At 42.7% G+C, this 19,695-nt stretch overlaps 1 protein-coding gene across 1 annotated transcript in view; it reads right to left on the bottom strand.

The window, feature by feature from the left end:
- Window positions 1-19,457, bottom strand: part of LOC124805403 (SAFB-like transcription modulator) — a 158,943-nt gene extending 139,486 nt beyond the window's left edge. The window contains exon 1 of the mRNA XM_047265967.1: window positions 19,283-19,457. The gene's annotated coding sequence lies outside the window, so the exon portion shown is untranslated. The remainder of the gene's footprint in view (window positions 1-19,282) is intronic.
- Window positions 19,458-19,695: the final 238 nt, after the last annotated feature.

Here is a 19,695-nt window from a genome sequence, read left to right as displayed (position 1 = left end):
TGTTCCAACATTTCTACGGAATCCAAACTGATCTTCCCCGAGGTCGGCTTCTAGTAGTTTTTCCATTCATCTGTAAAGAATTCGTGTTAGTATTTTGCAGCTGTGACTTATTAAACTGATAGTTCAGTAATTTTCACATCTGTCAACAGCTGCTTTCTTTGGGATTGGAATTATTATATTCTTCTTGAAGTCTGAGGATATTTCGCCTGTTTCATACATCTTGCTCACCAGATGGTAGAGTTTTGTCAGGACTGGCTCTCCCAAGGCCGTCAGTAGTTCCAATGGAATGTTGTCTACTCCAGGGGCCTTGTTTCGACTCAGGTCTCTCAGTGCTCTGTCAAACTCTTCACGCAGTATCGTATCTCCCATTTCATCTTCATCTACGTCCTCTTCCATTTCCATAATATTGTCTTCAAGTACATCGCCCTTGTAGAGACCCTCCATATACTCCATCCACCTTTCTGCTTTCCCTTCTTTGCTTAGAACTGGGTTTCCATCAAAGCTCTTGATATTCATGCAAGTCATTCTCCTTTCTCCAAAGGTCTCTTTAATTTTCCTGTAGGCAGTATCTATCTTACCCCTAGTGAGATAAGCCTCTGCATCCTTCCATTTGTCCTCTAGCCATCCCTGCTTAGCCATTTTGCACTTCCTGTCAATCTCATTTTTGAGACATTTGTATTCTTTTCTGCCTGCTTCATTTACTGCATTTTTATATTTTCTCCTTTCATCAATTAAATTCAATATTTCTTCTGTTACCCAAGGTTTTCTACTAGCCCTCCTCTTTTTACCTATTTGATCCTCTGCTGCCTTCACTATTTCATCCTTCAAAGCTACCCATTCTTCTTCTACTGTATTTCTTTCCCCCACTCCTGCCAATTGTTCCCTTATGCTCTCCCTAAAACCCTGTACAACCTCTAGTTCTGTCAGTTTATCCAGGTCCCATCTCCTTAAATTCCCACCTTTTTTCATGTTTCTTCAGTTTTAATCTACAGCTCATAACCAATAGATTGTGGTCAGAGTCCACATCTGCCCCTGGAAATGTATTACAATTTAAAACCTGGTTCCTAAATCTCTGTCTTACCATTATATAATCTATCTGATATCTTCTAGTATCTCCAGGGTTCTTCCATGTATACAACCTCCTTTCATGACTCTTGAACCAAGTGTTAGCTATGATTAAGTTATGCTCTGCACAAAATTCTACCAGGCGGCTTCCTCTTTCATTTCTTAGCCCCAGTCCATATTCACCTACTATGTTTCCTTCTCTCCCTTTTCCTACTCTCGAATTCCAGTCACCCATGACTATTAAATTTTCGTCTCTCTTCACTACCTGAATATATATATATTTTTTTTAATCTCATCATACATTTCATCAATTTCTTTGTCATCTGCAGAGCTAGTTGGCATATAAACTTGTACTACTGTAATAGGCGTGGGCTTCGTGTCTATCTTGACCTCAATAATGCGCTCACTATGCTGTTTGTAGTAGCTTACCCGTACTCCTATTTTTTTTATTCATTATTAAACCTACTCCTGCATTATCCCTATTTGATTTTGTATTTATAACCCTGTACTCACCTGACCAAAAGTCTTGTTCCTCCTGCCACCGAACTTCACTAATTCCAACTACATCTAACTTTAACCCATCCATTCCCCTTTTTAAATTTTCTAACCTACCTGCTCGATTAAGGGATCTGACATTCCACGCTCCAATCTGTAGAACACCAGTTTTCTTTCTCCTGAGAACAACGTCCTCTTGAGTAGTCCCCGGCCAGAGATCTGAATGGAGGACCATTTTACCTCCGGAATATTTTACCCAAGAGGACGCCATCATTTAATCACACAGTAAAGCTGCATGCCCTCGGGAAAAATTACGGCTGTCGTTTCCCCTTGCTTTCAGCCGTTCGCAGTACCAGAACAGCAAGGCCATTTTGGTTAGTGTTACAAGGCCAGATCAGTCAATCATCCAGACTGTTGCCCCTGCAACTACTGAAAAGGCTGCTGCCCCTCTTCAGGAACCACACGTTTGTCTGGCCTCTCAACAGATACCCCTCCATTGTGGTTGCACCTATGGTACGGCTGTCGTCTGTATCGTTCAGGCACGCAAGCCTCCCCACCAACGGCAAGGTCCATGGTTCATGGGGGGGGGGGGGAGGGGGGGGGGGGGGAGACGACCCACAAACCTCAAAATGGGGAGTTTTCAATTTTTTAAGCAAAAAGTAAAAGTTTTACTGAGAAACTAACTAGTGAGATGGACACAGTTTTGCTTCACCTACATAAAACAATTTCTTTAGGTGTATTGGATAACTTGAAATTTCCCTCATCACGTGTCGTACAACACAAGTTGCCTGGAGCAGCCACTAATTAGCCCAGTCAACGAAGACCAAAAAAGTTGATTGGGGAGAAAAATTATGTAGTTGCAAATTTTTTACTTCGAAAACTGTGGCATCTAGTAAAAATTTTTTCCAGTACAAAAGTAAACTGCATACAGCTTCCTACAAAAAAGTCCTATTCATTTTTCTCTAGGGCTAATAGTTTCTGCACTGAAGGGGATAGAAACATCACAATTATTAAAAATGCTGTTCTTATGAAATTGATATTTACTGTAAAATGAAGTGTGTTATGAACAAATATTAAAAGTGTGTACCAGATTTAAGTGCAATAGAACTATATTAATGGTTAAATTATGTTCTGTGTGTGTAACAGGGTGGAAAGATGGAAGATGAGGTTAGAAGCATGAGGGAAGGTAGGCCATCGGATGTGGTAATGCACTTCTCTCCCTCATAGGTCCGCAAAACGTCTCTGCTGCACTACATCACAAAATGCAACCACATGCTATTTCACAAAGTTGCACTGACCATTTATCAGCTTAACTTATGAATCACTGGTGATACAGTGTGCAGACACACACACACACACAGGTTCGGGGAGGGGGGGGCAGATATATTTTCCACAAAGTGTGTTAATGTTACACTGAATACAGATATGAGTTGTTGTTAATACGTTAGTACAAACACAAGATCTAAGTGTAGTAGAACTGTATTTAGGGTTAAACTAGTTCTTAGTCATCCCTTATGGCAGTTGTGGCATTCTTCTGGGAAGGTGACTTCCTCTGCCTTGAGTGCTACTTGCTTTTCAGTTTACAGGCAGACTAGTCAAATACCTCCCCAGCATACCCAATCCAGTTCTCTTATGTAAGTACACAAAATAACTTCACAGGAGTTGTTTTTATGTTGTTAGGTGAGCTCTAATGTAAAATACATTGCTACAGTAAATTGCTGAGAAATGCTTAATTTGTAACAGTGATGTTGTCAGTGACCTATATAACACAGGTGGAAAAGGAATTGGTAAATGTAGCACCTTGGTGCTAACTGTTGACAGCATATTGTACAGCCTTGTAAATGTTTTGTTGTCACTTGATGGTAAATTAATGAATGATCAAAAAGTTACTTCATTCTCTTTCCATTATTTGTGTTACTGGTAGACCGCATAAATCTCCGTAATTCAGGAATTACTGGTATGTGCAGAGTGGGCTGCACTGAGTGAAGGCACTTACCACACATCGAATGGACATCTTTAGAGTGTCAATATATCTGATGGAACAGGACTGGCCATGTTTAAATCTAGAATATTGATCTGCTGTAATGCATTATTAATCCTGTCAATTAGTGATCCTTAGAGGAAGTTGTTGAAGAAGATTTTGACAAGCTTTCTTTCTAAATTTTTTTGAGGGTGCTGAATCTGAATATTAAAAGTATCACAAAGTTTTCACACAGAAGTGGATGAGAAACGAGGAAAAAACACAAAAAATGTGACTTTCCTTTTTGACTTTTCACTTATAACTTAGAAATGACACAGTTTTCGACAAAGCTGACTATTTATGAAAATAAAGAGGATAAAATTTCCCACAAAATAAGTTTTGATGACTTTTTTCATCAGATCAGCCATATGGCATGTAGCACATACTGAAGTAAGCATAATTTCGGGTGCCACCACCAAAAGCCAAGATGCTTCTTCAGCATGCTATGATGTTCAGACAGCAACATGAAAGCTTTTATCACTCCTATAATGTAAAGGTGTTCAAATAACTAGCATAAATGACTTAATAATTATGCTTTATTTTCCATTTGGTTACACTAATAATAATGATGATGACGATGATGATAATACTAATAATAATACATTATTAATAAAATAATTTTAAAGAACTTTCACAGAAGTTTCATCTTCTTCATGCTTCCTGCATCACAGCCCTTTCGCTTGATTCATCTGCAAAATGAGAATATTTGTGGCTATGTTACACGTATTTTAATTGATACCAGTAATAGGTACATAATTAGAGTCAAAACCAAGGTACAGTGTCTGTTATAATAATGAGGTCATGAGATTTCCAATGGGAAATTATAATAAAAACAATGCGAACTATGGCTTATCTTCATGTAGTGTGGCACATAGGTTTCTCCCCATTACATGGAAATTGTTGTTTCCATCAAGAGTCTGCATGCTGCAGTCAGCATTGTCAATGGTAAATTGAAATGATGTGGATGGATCAAATTATAACCTTTTTGCCATCATTGCTTGCACCTCAAAGCATACTGCTTTTCTATAGTAGACACTGTGTTCTAAAGCAGACAGTACATCAAGTAGTTTCCGAAAGCCATACTTCTTGTAGATGAATGCGGCAAGGCCAACTTGCAATGGTGACAAGAAAGAGTTGAGTCAAGCCATGTGCTACGTTCATACCTTTGGTCTTCCATTTATTCAAGTTTTATTGCTTCTGCTTCTTCATTAATCAATTACCAAAATTTTGGGCAGCAACAGGGATAAAGACACTGTTCTCTGTAAGAAACTGGTCTGGAGGGGAATATTCTGTTATTGTAAGCCTGTGATTGAATTATCTTCAACAAGTATGTCTGCTACTGTTTCAACCACATGTCAACACACTTCCTCTGGAGATAACTTTGACGGATGCCAACTACCTGTAATAATTATTTGTAGCCTGTGTTTTTGAAACAAACAGTTGATTTTTCATGAATGAGGCATCACTATATCACTTCTACACTTCAACAGTAGAGCTTTCACTGTCTTGACATCAGGATGGTAGTCACAGAGTATCTGATCTGTTAACTGCTGAAGGGAAAATTGACAGTCCTCATCATTTTCAGTGAGGTAATTGTAAATTTGCTGCATAGCACCATTAATTTCAGAGGCATTTGGACCTTGTTCCCTCGCACCCCCCACCCCCTACCAGTTTTGGATTGCCATGCAGGACCTTCATGCATTTGATGGGGTACTGGGCATCTGCTACAAGGAAGTCAGGAACTGGTCCAACTTGACTTATCACTGAGCGACCCAATTCATGGTTTTGTCTCTCAGCAAGTTTTAGAATAGTCTCTTGCAGTCCCAGCTTGCACACACAACATACTATATTTCAACAATTAGCAGGAAGCTTGTTCTGCTGAGTCAGAAATTCGGACATAATAGCTGACCCACACAAAAAACAGTTGGTTTTGAAATCAAAATCCAGTTGCGTTTCTCTTCGGCTACAACCAGAAATCAATTGTTTGCTTGTGTACTTTTTTTGACACAGTTTATGAATCTTCAGAATGGCAGCTATCCACTCCATCGTCTTCTTACTTGCTTCAAGAATGTTCTTCAAGACCACTTTGGGCATATGTGATGACACTTTTCTCCCATCACCCAGTACACCCTCACTTAGAACACACTTCTCACTTTGAATTATGTATGACTATTTTATGCATTTAAATTGTATTTACCAACCACAAATATGTTCTATGCAACCAACCGAAGATGAAATTGTAAACAATGTTCTATGCAACCAACAGAGGATGAAATTGTAAACAACTACCAGCACAGGAGACCAACATAAAGGACTGGCCTTCTCCCCATCAGGAGTGAGATGTTATCAACACCTCACAAACATCTTACCCCTCCACCACAGCAAGCATCAACTACCAACCACTCTATTAACACTGTGACACTACTGGATGATGGAATTCTGCAACGGATGTGCAACAAAGTATGGTAACGATGCAGGATGTAGGTCCTGAGATGGCCCATCTCCTCAGCTTTGAAATTGCGTTGCCATATGATTGGTCTGATGAAAAAAATTAACCAAGACCTATTTTGTGGAAGATTTTACCCTCTTTATTTTCATAAATAGTCAACTATTGCTGAAAATTGCATCTTCTCTGAGCTATAAATTAAGAACCCAAAAACCTTCCACTTTGTTGTTGTTATTTCCATGTTTGACCCATTTCTGGGACAAAACTTTGGTGGAACTTTGAAAATTTGGATTCAGCACATAAAAAACTTGACAGTAAAACAATAATTTCCACTATTAGACCTTTCTGAGCACCATTTGACTGGACTAAACTTGCCTTTTGTTGAAATATCTGAAGTTCTGTAACACCTAGGTGACCTACTTCAACTACAGAGGAAACCAATTTAACTCTCTGGGCCTCTTCTCATGTTGGGGAAGAGCTGAGGCTGGGATAATGAATTTGATACCCTCAAGCTGAGAAAAGTATTCCAGCCATTGATAGTGAGCAACAAAAACTGAAATTGTTGAATACGTATTGACAGACTGTTACACTTGGGGCATGCTCTTCAGTGTGGTAGACAGCTGGCAGCTCCAGTTATTGAGCTTTTTTAAAAAAGTTCATTAAACAAAGCAAATAAATATTCACCCAATAAACTGAAAATAACTCCAGTACCCAAACATGAGCTCGATGAAGTTATTTTGTCTACACATTTGAGATGCTGGGGAAGCATTGTCCATCTGTAAACTGGAAAACAACCAATACTTGTGATGGTGGAAGTTGCCTTTCCCAGAAGAATGGTGTAGCTGCCATACAGGATGACTAAGAATCAATTTCCCTCTAGCATTGTGGAACTTATGCAGAGATTTCTTACATTAGCATTATTTGTAGCTCATGTCTGTATTCCATCTAGTGTAAACAGACTTTGTGGAAAATAAAAACCCCTGGAAATGTCTGCACACTGTGTCGCCAGTGATCCATAAGCTGAACTCCAGAAGTGTCAGTACAGCTTTGTGAAATACTCTGTAGTTGCTTTTTATGACATAGTGCAATAGAGAAAAGCTGCCTGCTCACTCTTCATTTTGTAGACCTATGAAGGACAGGAGTGCATGACCAAAATCCAGTGATCTACCTACTTTCATGCTTTTGACTTCCACCCAAGCCTTTCCACAATATTACACCCCCAGTACCCAATTTATCCCTTAATATGGACCCTTGGCTCAGATATATGAATCACATCTTTGTGATCTTGGTTCAACAAAGAAACTCCCCAACTCCCTACTTAATTCCTTCTTCAAACTAAAATTCATCTGGTGTTTCTCCAGATCCAAAGCCCCTTTACGTTGAACTTTGTCTCATTGTAACTCTCATCCAAACATCAGACTATATAAAATCAACCACTACATACCAATAATTCATTTTGAAAGTTGCTACACCTTTCACATCAAATGCTTCCTCCCTTACAACCTCAGGCTGCTCCAATCCATGGGCATCTCTCAGCTCATTTTCATGCAGGGGCTTTTAGTATAAGGCTACCTGCCAGGTAGCCCTATTGCACACATGCGGTGCATGCACGAGTCACTTGACCGCCACTGAGAATGGCAGCTGGTCAGAACAACGTGGTCATTTAGGCTACGCTCCAGCCATCTGACTGTCCCCATGTTGGTGTGTTTGGCTACTCTTGCGCATCACTAGAACAGCCTAGCCTAAGAATTTGCAGCATTCACCAATTCCTTTAATACCTAAAACAACATACCTCCTCCATGCTTTCCTCTCCCCACAGATCTTGTCCATAAATATGCCAGGCAGTCTTCTCCTCTTACAATTACTGTTCCCACTTCCAAAAACCTCATAAGCATCCTTTTCCCAGTACCACCCATGCCTTAAATGCCTCCACATATTACTCTGCCAAGACTATGTACGACCTTCTCAAGTCAAGACCTGAATGAGATCATCTCTTCCTTTATCCTTCACAAAACAACCACTGTCAACTTCCTAGCCATTGAAACACCTTTGCCAAGCAATCTTCTGCAAGATACATATCAGAACTTTTACAAATTTGGAAAGGCAGGAGAAGAGATGCTGGTAGAACTAAAGCTATGAGGGCAGGCATGAGTCATGCTTGGATATCTTGGACAATAGAGCACTTGCCAACTACAATTGAAAATGTCCCTGGTTTGAGTTATAGTTCACTACACAGTTTTGATCTGCATGGAAGTTTCACACAGTGCAAACTCCACTGCAGAGTGCTTCCTGAGCACGGGGTCCCGGGATTTTCACCTGCCTCGAGATGGCTGGGTGTTTGTGTTGCCATCATCATCATCATCATCATCATCATCATCATCATCATTCAGGAAAGTGGCGAGATTGGACTGAGCAAAGGTTGGGGATTTGTACGGGCGCTGATAACCACGCAGTTGAGCACTCCACAAACCAAACATCATCACAATGATGTTTCCGATAACAACTCCAAGTTCTGTGCCTCATGACACACCTTCACAATCACTCAGACTTGATCTGTTACCTGCTCCTCTCTCCACCACCGGCCCTGAAGTGTGACTCTGTCAAGAAGACAATTATCAAGCACCTCACTTGCCCTCCCCCTCCCCCCCAGGAACTAATCCTAAAAATTTTATATCATGAACACCTTGAGGACCAGACACCGTCGCAACTCTGGCACTGCCTATGGTTGCTGGCTGACAAGCAAACTATGCTGGATATAACATTCTGGGCAGTGTGGTATGCTAAGCTACCCACCAATCTCCAGACCCCTGCTACCACATTCCTTCGAGTCGATCGTGCCACCTCCACATTCTCTACCACTGGTTGGTATGTCTGCACCACAGATTCGCCCATTTGCTGGTAGGAGCAGGGACCTTTCCACTGCTCCGTCCTTCACAACACCTGGTGGCCTGCGCTCGCACTCTCTGCTCTCCAAACACTCCCTGATCCCGCACACCCCGTATGCCTTCGCCACATCCAGCTCACCCATACTGCTGGTATCACAAGGTCTTCAGTGATGCAGCACAGAAGTGTTGATCGCCTCGCCAGCACCCAAATGCCGTCCACAGGGTACAGCAGGCACTAAACCGTGTGGGGGATCAGACAGGCATACCCTACGCTGCACTCCGTACATTCCCCCATTTTCCCAACGGTCATTTCTTCGAAACTCAATTTTTTAGCCAACACAGGTGCGCAAATGTATCTGTAATCTCTACACTGATGGCTCCGCCTGCATCTTCTCCATCGACTTCGCTCCTCCGAGCAATCAACGCTTCGACCCTAGAAGCTTCGGGCTCAGTCAAAGGTAAAGTTCACCTATCACAATCCTTGTGTTTCCCCTAGACTTTTTACATAGCTGACATAGACGAGCTGATCCTAGGGATGGATTTCTTGTCACACCACAAACTACAAACTTTCTCTGAACGTCATTCAGAGCACGGTGCTGCACCACCCTATGAATACATACATACAGTGCACTCGCCTTTCGCTTTCCCACTCGTGTTCTCACAGCAAATAGTTTGCTGCGCGAGTGTTTCACAGTCACAGTTGACATTCTGAGGAGTGTGAACGTTTTACTGTCAGAGTGCAAGGCTGTAACGGAAAGTCATCGGTAGAACGATACTCTCCAATGCCGCATTTCGCTCACCTCCAGGGAATTCGCCTCTGCCCGCATGCAGCTGCAGAACCTGCAAGTCATGACACCAGTGACAGAACAAGTTTCTTCCACCAGCTAAAGCCCGGCCACTTCTCAGGTCAGTCCAATGAAACATTTTGCATGTGACGAACCGGTTTCTGCAGCAGGCACACCAGCCACACCCTGCCTGTCCCACCCTGTGTCGCGCGTGGCAGTCAGTGTGCCCAAACACCAACCCTGCCCTCACACACGTGACATGCCCATCTCCTCCAAGCAGACTGACACACCACGTGTTGATAAACAATCCCCCTCTCCCGCATGCCAGCCATGTGACTCAGCCGACACCCCTGTTTCTCACACTCACCCAGTGTCAGTTGCGCCCGCGCACTAGTGACAGTCGACGTCCGCCACGAGTTCCTGCTCACCACTCACTACCAGTCTTCTGGTATTCGTGCACATCACACACGCAATCCAAACATGTCACTTTCCCACTGCCATTCCCATTGGTGTACTCTCCACATCACGGACATGTTTGTTAATGAGGAACCCCCTCTTGTGCCACATTCAGTATTCTCAATCACAGATAGGACAGGGCATGAGATAGTTACTACTGACGGCCCTCCTACTCGGCATAAAGTCAAGACACCTCAACCCTATTAAATTATGCATGGCATGACGAAATTAATGATCTGTTAGCTGCAGGTATATTACAGCTGTCAGACAGTAATTCGTCATTGTCTATTCACTTCGCTACCAAACAAGACGACTCATTTCACATGTGAGGGAACTACAGGCATTTAAAAGTGAGTATCATAATAGACAATTACCCAGTCCCAAACATCAACGACTTCACCTGTATGTTATCAGGCACTTCCATCTTCAGTGTAATTGACTGTAAACGCGCTTATCCCCAGATACCTGTGGAACCGGAGGATACACCCAAGACTGCAAATATCGGGCCGCTAGCTTTGTTCCAGTACCATTACATGCCATTCAGCCTCAAAAATGCTTCCCAGACATGGCAGTGATTTATTGACTCCATTCAATGAAAGTTCGAGTTTTGTTTCACATTCCTGGATGACTTACTCATTTCAGTAAGACAGCTGAGAAGCATGAGCATAACTTATCCATGGTACTGAAGACCTTAAAGTCTAACAGTGTAGTAGTCAACAAAGATAAGTTACAATTATGGCAGATGTCTGTAACCTCCCTCAGCTACACATTATCTGCTGATGGTATACAACCTCCAAAAGCTCATGTGCAGGCTATCTCATCTATGTCACCCCCTTCGACTTATAAAGAACTGTGCCAATTCCTCGCCACTGTCAACTGCTACTACCATCACTTGCCCTCACTGGCTGCAGTACGAACTCCTCTCACGGATGAACTGTCCCGTCCATTGGACCGACGCCATGGTCAAAGCATTTGAGGTGCTAAAAGTTTCCCTGGTCTGGGCTGTGACGCTTCCCCACCCGCATCCCTCAACCAAACTATTCATTACCTCAGACGCCAGTGACACAGCAGTAGGAGCTGTTCTTCAAAACACTCTGGTGACAAGGAGTCTTGCAGTGAACCAAAGCGATGTTGTTCGGACATGGAGGAGATATTGACATGCCTCGCTCCGGCTGCCCAAGGGCTACTACTGCAGTGGGTGACCCCTACCTACGGATTATGGCTTGGAGGAACCCCGACAGCAACTCCACCATGTTGAATAATGCTTCTCGTGCAAACACAGGATGTCATGTTATGACTCAAACTGTGCGCAATAGGCTGCATGAGCAACTTCACTCCCGACGCCCACAGTGAGGTCCACCTTTGCAACCACGATACCATGCAGCACGGTACGGATGGGCCCAACAACATGCCGAATGGACCGCTGAGGATTGGCATCACATTCTCTTCACCGCTTCGCGGATGAGTGCTGCATATGCCTTCAAACAGACAATCGTCGGAGACATGTTAGGAGGCTACACGATCAGGCTGAACGCCTTAGACACACTGTCCAGCGAGGTGCGGCAAGGTGGAGGTTTGCTGATGTTTTGGGGTGGCACTACGTAGGGCCGACGTATGCCGTTGGTGGTCACGGAAGGCGCCGTAATGGCTGTACGATACATGAATGCCTGTACGATACATGAATGCCGTCCTCTGACCAATAGTGCAACCATATTGGCAGCATAATGGTGAGGCATTCGTCTTCATGGATGACAATTCGCGTCCCCATCATGCCCATCTAGCGAATGACTTCCTTCAGGATAACGACGTCACCCGACTACAGTGGCCAGCATGTTCTCCAGACATGAACCCTATCGAACATGCCTGGGATAGATTTGAAAGGGATATTTATGGACGATGTGACCCAGCAACAACTCTGAGGGAACTACACTGCATCAGCATTGAGGAGTGGAACAATCTGGACCAACAATGCCTTGATGAACTTGTGGATAGTACGCCACTACGAATACAGGTATGCATCAATGCAAGAGAACATGCTACTGGGTATTAGAGGTACCGGTGTGTACAGCAATCTGGGCCTCTGAAGGGATCACTGTGTGGTGGTACAACATGCAATGTGTGGTTTTCATGGGCAATAAAAAATGGCGGAAACAATGTTTATGTTGATCTCTATTCCAATTTTCTGTACGGGTTCTGGAACTCTCGGAACTGAGGTGATGCAAAACTATTTTCGATGTGTGTATATCCTCACAGACCACAAACCACTTACGAATGCTTTCCGAAACCCTCCGGAGGACCCACCCCCTCGTCATTTCCACCATTTCGACTTCGTGTCTCAGTTTGCAACAGATGTCCACTATATCACGGGCATGGATAATATCGCTGCCAATTTTTTCTTATGCATCAATGCGGTGTCCAACCTCATAGATCTGTCTAATCTCGCTACTATTCAAGCAACAGAAGAGGGCACCCAAGCACTCCTTGCGGTCCTCACTACCTGACTCGTGTTCACCAAGGCACGATTCCCCAGTGTCGCCGACGAGGTCTGGTGCAATTTTTTTGAGTGGAGTCTTATGCCCAGTGTTATTGGCTCCCTTATGCCATCAAGTTTTCAATGCCTTACACAACCCTGCACATTCGGGAATTCGTGCCTCTATCCTGCTCATTACCAAGCACTTTGTCTGGAAAGATATAAAAAGAGACAGCCAGACGTGGGCTCGCAATTGTATCCCTTGCCAGTGCAACAAAGTCGGCCACCATGCGGTCCCCCCACTAGGTAAATTTTGCGTTTCTCTAGGATGTTTCAGGCATGTCCATATCAATCTCATCGGACCCCTACCACCATCAGAAGGTTTTAGTTTTAGATATGTCCTGTCTTCTACTGATCACTTGTCCCAAAGGGTGGAAGCCATACCTTTGTCAAACATCGCGACCGAGATGGTTGCCAAAGGTTTCGTTTTCTCTTCGATCACCCAGTTACGCTGCCCAGCCACACTCACAACTGACCAAGGCTGGCAATTCGAGTCATCCCTGTTCACTTTGCTGTGTCGCATGTGCGGTATCTACAAAATCCACACCACCTTGTAACGGTTTGTCGGAACAGTGGCATCGCACTTTAAAGACCGCCCTCAGATGCAATAACTGCCTTTGGTTAGAAGCTCTACCTTGGGTCCTTTTAGGTTTCAGGTCAATGCACAAACCAGACATCCAAGGCACCATTTTAGAGGTGGTTTACATCCAGCCAGGTGAACTAGTCCAGCTGTCAGTTCAGGATGATTCGTCCCCTCCCCCTCGACTTCATTAGCCGCTGGTGTATGCATTTCAAGCACATATGCCTCTATCCACCAGTTAGTCGTACGCCCCAGTCTCCTATGTGCCTCCCCCTCTTAAATATTGTTCCCACATCATGTTACCATACGCCAATCTTTACAAACCCCCTACCAGGGCCCCTTCAAGGTTCTGCAACATGGGGATTCAACATGTGACATTCTCGTCAAAGACACCCCACACACAATTTCACTGCTCTCTGGCATCAGGCTCTCCCAACACGGCTGACAACCTAGGCCCCCGTCATTATGTTTCAGACTCCTTGAATGATACAGCACAAGTCACTCAGGCCCATGGACCCCCATTAGTGGCCAGCCCTAGCAACTCTCCTTTTGCTGGTTTCCCAGATAGTTCAAGGGACTCTCCATTTGCAGGTTTTCCAGCCCATGCCACTCACGCAATCCTCCTACGATCGTGTTTCATGGCTCAGTTCTGCCACATCGCATGGAAGACGTTTCGCTTGTAGTAAATAACAGCCATGTCCTCGTCCTTCTGATAGACTCAAACCCTTCGTTATCAGACGAGCGTCTGGAAGTCAAGGTACTGCAGTCGTTCATCCTCCCTCAACACTGCGACCCTGCCCTCCTACGTGCTTTCATCTCTCCACTTGGTGAGATTCGAATTGTCTCTTTGGGCTTCGGTTCTTCTCCACACTTCAGCCCACCGGTTTTCTCTCGAGCCGGCCGTCTCTTTGCCCTACCATGTTATCTGCAGGACTTCATGATGGACCTACCACTTTGTGTTCCACCACCGACTTCATTGCCAGATTACATGAAGGTACCAATCGTCCAGCTCCCAAACCCCAGAACATCCTTGAATCCGACACAGACACTACACCCCCCCCCCTCCTCCCAGGACTAATCACAAGTACTCTGTACAGTGGCGGGGGGGGGGGGGGGGGGGGAGGCACTACTGGCTGTGTGGCCTCAATATAAAAAATCGACCCACAGATAAGGACACACTCTCCAGTCACGAGTTCTTTGGATGAAAAGTTTGTGTATGTGACTTCTTGTATATACACGTGTAGATGCTTGTACTTAAATATACATCTGTATTGAAATATTAAGTGGAAGTGTTTGATTTCAGGATAGTAACCCATTTTTTTATTGTGTTGCATATTAGACATATTTTTAAGGTTGTGGTGACAGACTGAAATGTAACAGTCCCCATGGTCAAGCTTAGGTGTGAAGGTGACAGTCTGGCTGTAAGTTAGCGAAGCCAGCAAATGTGTCATGCCACAATTTTTATTATACAGAATGCGCATAACCATTACATTCATATTCCTGATCAACCCTTATACGTACTGTGGTTTTATATGTTCACGTTTTTGTATGTATAAAGCCATTAATAACAAGAACATTCTTGACCCAAAATCCCCTATTCTCGTGGAAGTCTTGTTAATATGCAGGATTTTATTTTGTTCCTGTTTTCATGTTGTCACTGGTGATGCCAACCATTAGTCATTTCTTAATGTTTGTATTACCACAATGTTGTGGATATCTTAAGCTTATCAGTGTGGCTACCACACTTTAGTGCTGTTACTAGTCTCATGTCAAATTCGTCAGAAGCTGTTGCATCAGCTACTGGTGGCCAATAATCACAGTTTGGCTACACGTAGGTTACAGCAACTTGTACACAAAAGGATTGTGAGACAGGCTAGTCATGTTCAGCGGAACCTGCACTAAGCAGTAGTACTAGCCAGAGCGGGCAGAAGGGTATCGCCACACGATGGCTAGAACTCTGTTATGAGCTGTGTGACCAGGAGCTGGGCAAAGGTGCAACAAATATGCCCTGGGGCAGTATATACAACTGTGAATTTTGGAACATAAGTTTTCAATGCCCAGCTGTACTACAACAACACCAAATGGTTCAAATGGCTCAAAGCTCTATGGGATTTAACATTTGAGGTCATCAGTCCGCTAGACTTAGAACTATTTAAACCTAACTAACCTAAGGATATCACACACATCCATGCCCAAGGCAGGATTCGAACCAGCGACCATAGCAGCAGTGCGGTTCTGGACTTAATCGCCTAGAACCACTCGGCCACAGCGGCCGGCCACCTCAACAGGCCTGGTCTATACAACACTGCAACTACAATACTGTTGACTAATTTTAATGATATTTCCTGATGTTGATTTGTAAACTGCCAATACTACTACCTTTCATTTTTCTATGCCTAATGTTGTGGCAGAGCACTTAAAGACGAGTTCAGAACAATATTCAATGAGGTTAACAGATTTTATTAATTAATTAACAGATTTTTTGTGTATACAGCTACAAACTTAAATTCTCAGATTGTACAGTAGTACAACATGAATTTGCGTTCAGCTAGATAAATCTGATAGATTTCAGCATCCAGTGTTCTGACAGACATAACATGTCTACTAACATACTATTTGCCCTTCATCTTCCTGGATTGATATTAGACATTTGATGGAAGGAGGTACAGTGGGAATCAAGGGAAATACTCAGAACTATACAGGGTTACTCTAAATGATGGACTCATTTTCAAAACTTCATATTTATTCAGCTAAAAATCCAAAATGAGCAAGCTTTGTACCAATGAAAAGAGGAAGTTTCAAAGTTTTTTTTCATAATTTTTGATATCAATTTAATAAATTTAATAATTTGTAATTAAATAGTTTTTATTAATTATTTAATACTTAGAAGTGCGATAAATGTTATAGATGTTCAGTGTGACCACCATTGACTGCATGGCAAATATCAATGCAGTAGCCAAACTCACCCCACACACGCAAAAGCGTAGCTGCTGTTACTGAATGCACGGCAGCAGTGATCTGGTTCCACAGATCGTTCAGAATGGTTGGTAAGTGGCGGGACATAAACAGCTTCCTTCACATAACCCCATAAGAAATAGTCACATGTAAGATCAGGAGATCTCTGTGGCCGGAAGTGCAGAGCCAGGTCCTCAAGTGCCCTGCAACCGATCCAGTGCTGAGGATGTGAGTCATTCAAAAAGCCTCATACAACATGGTGTCAATGGAGCGGAGCTCCATCCTGTTGGAAAATGAAGTCCTGGGAATCTTCCATACTTTGGGGGAACGGCCACTGTTCCAACATGTACAAGTAAGTGATTCCCGTTACAGTTCTTTCTGCAAAAAAAAAAATATTCAAAAACCTTTGTAAGGGATACAGCACAATACATGTTGATCTACAGTGAGTCTCTTTCATGTTCAACGGTGAATGTGGATTTTCCAAACCACATATGCGCACATTGTGTCTCTTGACTTTTCCACTAAGGTGGAACGTCGGTCATCGGTAAAAACTACATGCTGTAGAAATGTCTCATCCTCCATCTTTGCTAACACATAACCACAAAATGCGAGACACTTCTCTTTGTCATTGGGTTTGAGAGCCTACTTAAACTGTAATCATTAGGGCTTGTACAGTAAATGCCATCTCAGAACTTTCCATACCGATGGTTGAGGTATTCTAAGTTCTTGTTCACAGCTCGTGGTCGCATTCTCGCTTCCCAAGCACGGGCCCCGGGTTCGATTCCCAGAGAGGTAAGGGATTTTCACCTGCCTCGAGGTGCCTGGGTGTTTGTGCTGTCCTCATTGTTTCATCATCATTCATAAAATGGTTGGACTGAGTAAAGGTTGGGAATTTGTACGGGTGCTGATAACTGCGCAGTTGAGCACCCCACCATCGAAAACATCATCATCCAATTTCTCAGCTGGCTCTATTTGTAGACTTACTGTGACCACGCACAAAACTTTCTTGCATCCGTCAGTCATCATCCTCTTTGACACATGTGACTGGCCTGTGCTTTTTCCTTTGCACACACTCCCAGTCTGTTTAAACTGCATAAACCAACGACTAACATTTTAGTGAGTTGGTATGAAGTGCCCGCTGCACTACAATTTGCCACTCACTTTTCATGAACTCAAGAGTGCAGAAAACCTTGTACTCCACAATCGCCATCTCACTCACAACTGACTTAACTGACACTGAAACAGAATGACGGCCCTATTAACGCACAAACTCTACCAGCCGTTTCTGAAACCATCACCATCCACCTGCAAAAGCTTTGAATCCGCCTCTTTTCATTGATAAAAAGTTTGTTCATTTTGGATTAGTAATTGTATACATATGAATTTTTATAAATGGGTCCATCATTTGGAATAACCCTATATAAGCGGCGGCAGTGACAAGTAGCAAATGGCCCAGAGATCACCAGTGTGTGTGTGCTACGAAACAATGTGTGTATAGTGTTGCAGTGACTCATGAGATGGTGAGATACGAGTGAACAGTGCGGCATTACATTATTTAATAAGTAATGGGACTAGTGTAGCAGGGGATACAACCCGTCGGCTTTGGACATTGACGTCACAAGTCGCCAATCGAGAAGCGATTCTTCTTAGTGTTGTAGCTCCCTTCAGTGGCTGATAAGTGTTTTTTGGCTTTTTAAAAAAAAATCTCACGAGATAGAATAAACAGATCCACTTTATTAAGCAGTCAGTAAAAAAACGAAACAAACATAACAGCAAAAGCGAAAATGGTAAACTGCTATCTGGCGAATTGTGACGTCATTGTCCAAAGCCGACGGGTTGTATCCCCTGCTACACTAGACCCTAAGTAATTTGTAAAAAAAAGTATTGTATATCAGGGGTAAATCTAATGATTGTCTTTAACTAGAACTCTGTAAACGTATGTGTATACGAATTTGCTTATTTTAAATTGGTCTAAAGTTGAAAATACTTTCACACGTCCTACATCCTTGTAAAAAGAGATCTACGGAGGAATAACGATGATGCTGCTGCAACTCCGATAAAAATATGTTGTCACAGACAGATTTGAACCTTAGTCCGTTTGAAAAAAATCCTCAACTAATATCACGATATAGTCACCATGTTTTGACATTTATCACTTGTTTCCTAAATCACTGGTCGATGCCGACGATTATGCCAGCAGCCATAAAAAGCTTAACAACCAATGAAATTCAGTTTAAGAGAAGCCTAAAGGATTTATTGGTGGCCAACTCCTTCTACTCCATTGATGAATTTCTTAGTAAAACCAACTGATTTGTATATAAGTACAACATAACTTCTGCACAATTTCAGTGCAGTAATGTGTTCACTGAAAATTTGTGTGTGTGTGTGTGTGTGTGTGTGTGTGTGTGTGTGTGTGTGTGTGTGTGTAAGTATAATCTAACTTCTGCACCATTTCAGTGCAGTAATGTGTTCATTGTAAATAAGTATTACAGTAGTTGTATTACATGTTTATTACCTTATAAATAAATAAAAAACGTTTTTTATTTTAAATTCAGTGCATTAGTATTTGTAAAATGACTCTTAGTGTTCATTAAAAATGACGATCATTCCACTTGGGACCTGTGGAATGGTACATTAGCTTATTTGTTTTAGTTGTAAATATTTGTCATGTATTGTTGTTTTTCTGACATGTTCCACATCCAGGAGGACCTCCTCACTACGGATCAATTGGAATGAAAGTAAATCTAATCTAATCTAATCTAATCATCGAATATACTTCTGTGACAGGTGTACGTACAAATGGCATGCGACGGGTGGGACTATGTAAATTTTAACCTATTGAAATTACTGCCAATTGTGACCACAATAGAAAAGGCAAATTTAGTACACAACCTTGGCGACACTCTAATCTTACGTCAGTTGACAGAGGCAGAGCCCAGCTTGTCAAGTGAGGAGCGAATTATATGTATTCTTCTAAATATTGGCTTCCTTTGAAGTGGCGAACTTCCCGCCGGGTGGAAGGCAACACACAAACTTACAATTATGTATCAGTGCAAAAGACTTGCCTGTAAGAAAGTCCATAAGACAATGACATTATCTCCTGATAGTGAAGCAGGTGTCCACAGTGATAAATTGGGATGTGACTACTTAAGGGCACTCCCAGTTACGAAAAAATACACGCCACCCCACTAATCCCCACACATGAGTGATAGTTCGTAAACATTTCACGTCACAACAAGCCAAAGCTCATACAAGTAAAGATATGTGAAAGTCCTTTTGAGTATAAAACGCAAACTTGCAAACCCATCACCCCGCCATCGCACTGCCCTATCAAATAATTCTACTGGGTCTTAAGAATAAAATTGAGAATGTAGTCTATTCTCAGATTTCGCATAAAATACTCAAATTCGCATGACTAAAGCGAGTCGGAGAATGTACTTCATACGAGAGCGTCAATAAAATTGCGGGGAAAGTTGCT

This window comes from Schistocerca piceifrons, chromosome 1 (genome assembly GCF_021461385.2).
Source record: "Schistocerca piceifrons isolate TAMUIC-IGC-003096 chromosome 1, iqSchPice1.1, whole genome shotgun sequence".
NCBI classification, from domain to species: Eukaryota; Metazoa; Arthropoda; class Insecta; order Orthoptera; family Acrididae; genus Schistocerca; species Schistocerca piceifrons.
The sequence above is the reverse complement of the archived record's forward strand: the minus strand, read 5'-3'. Positions and strand labels throughout refer to the sequence as shown.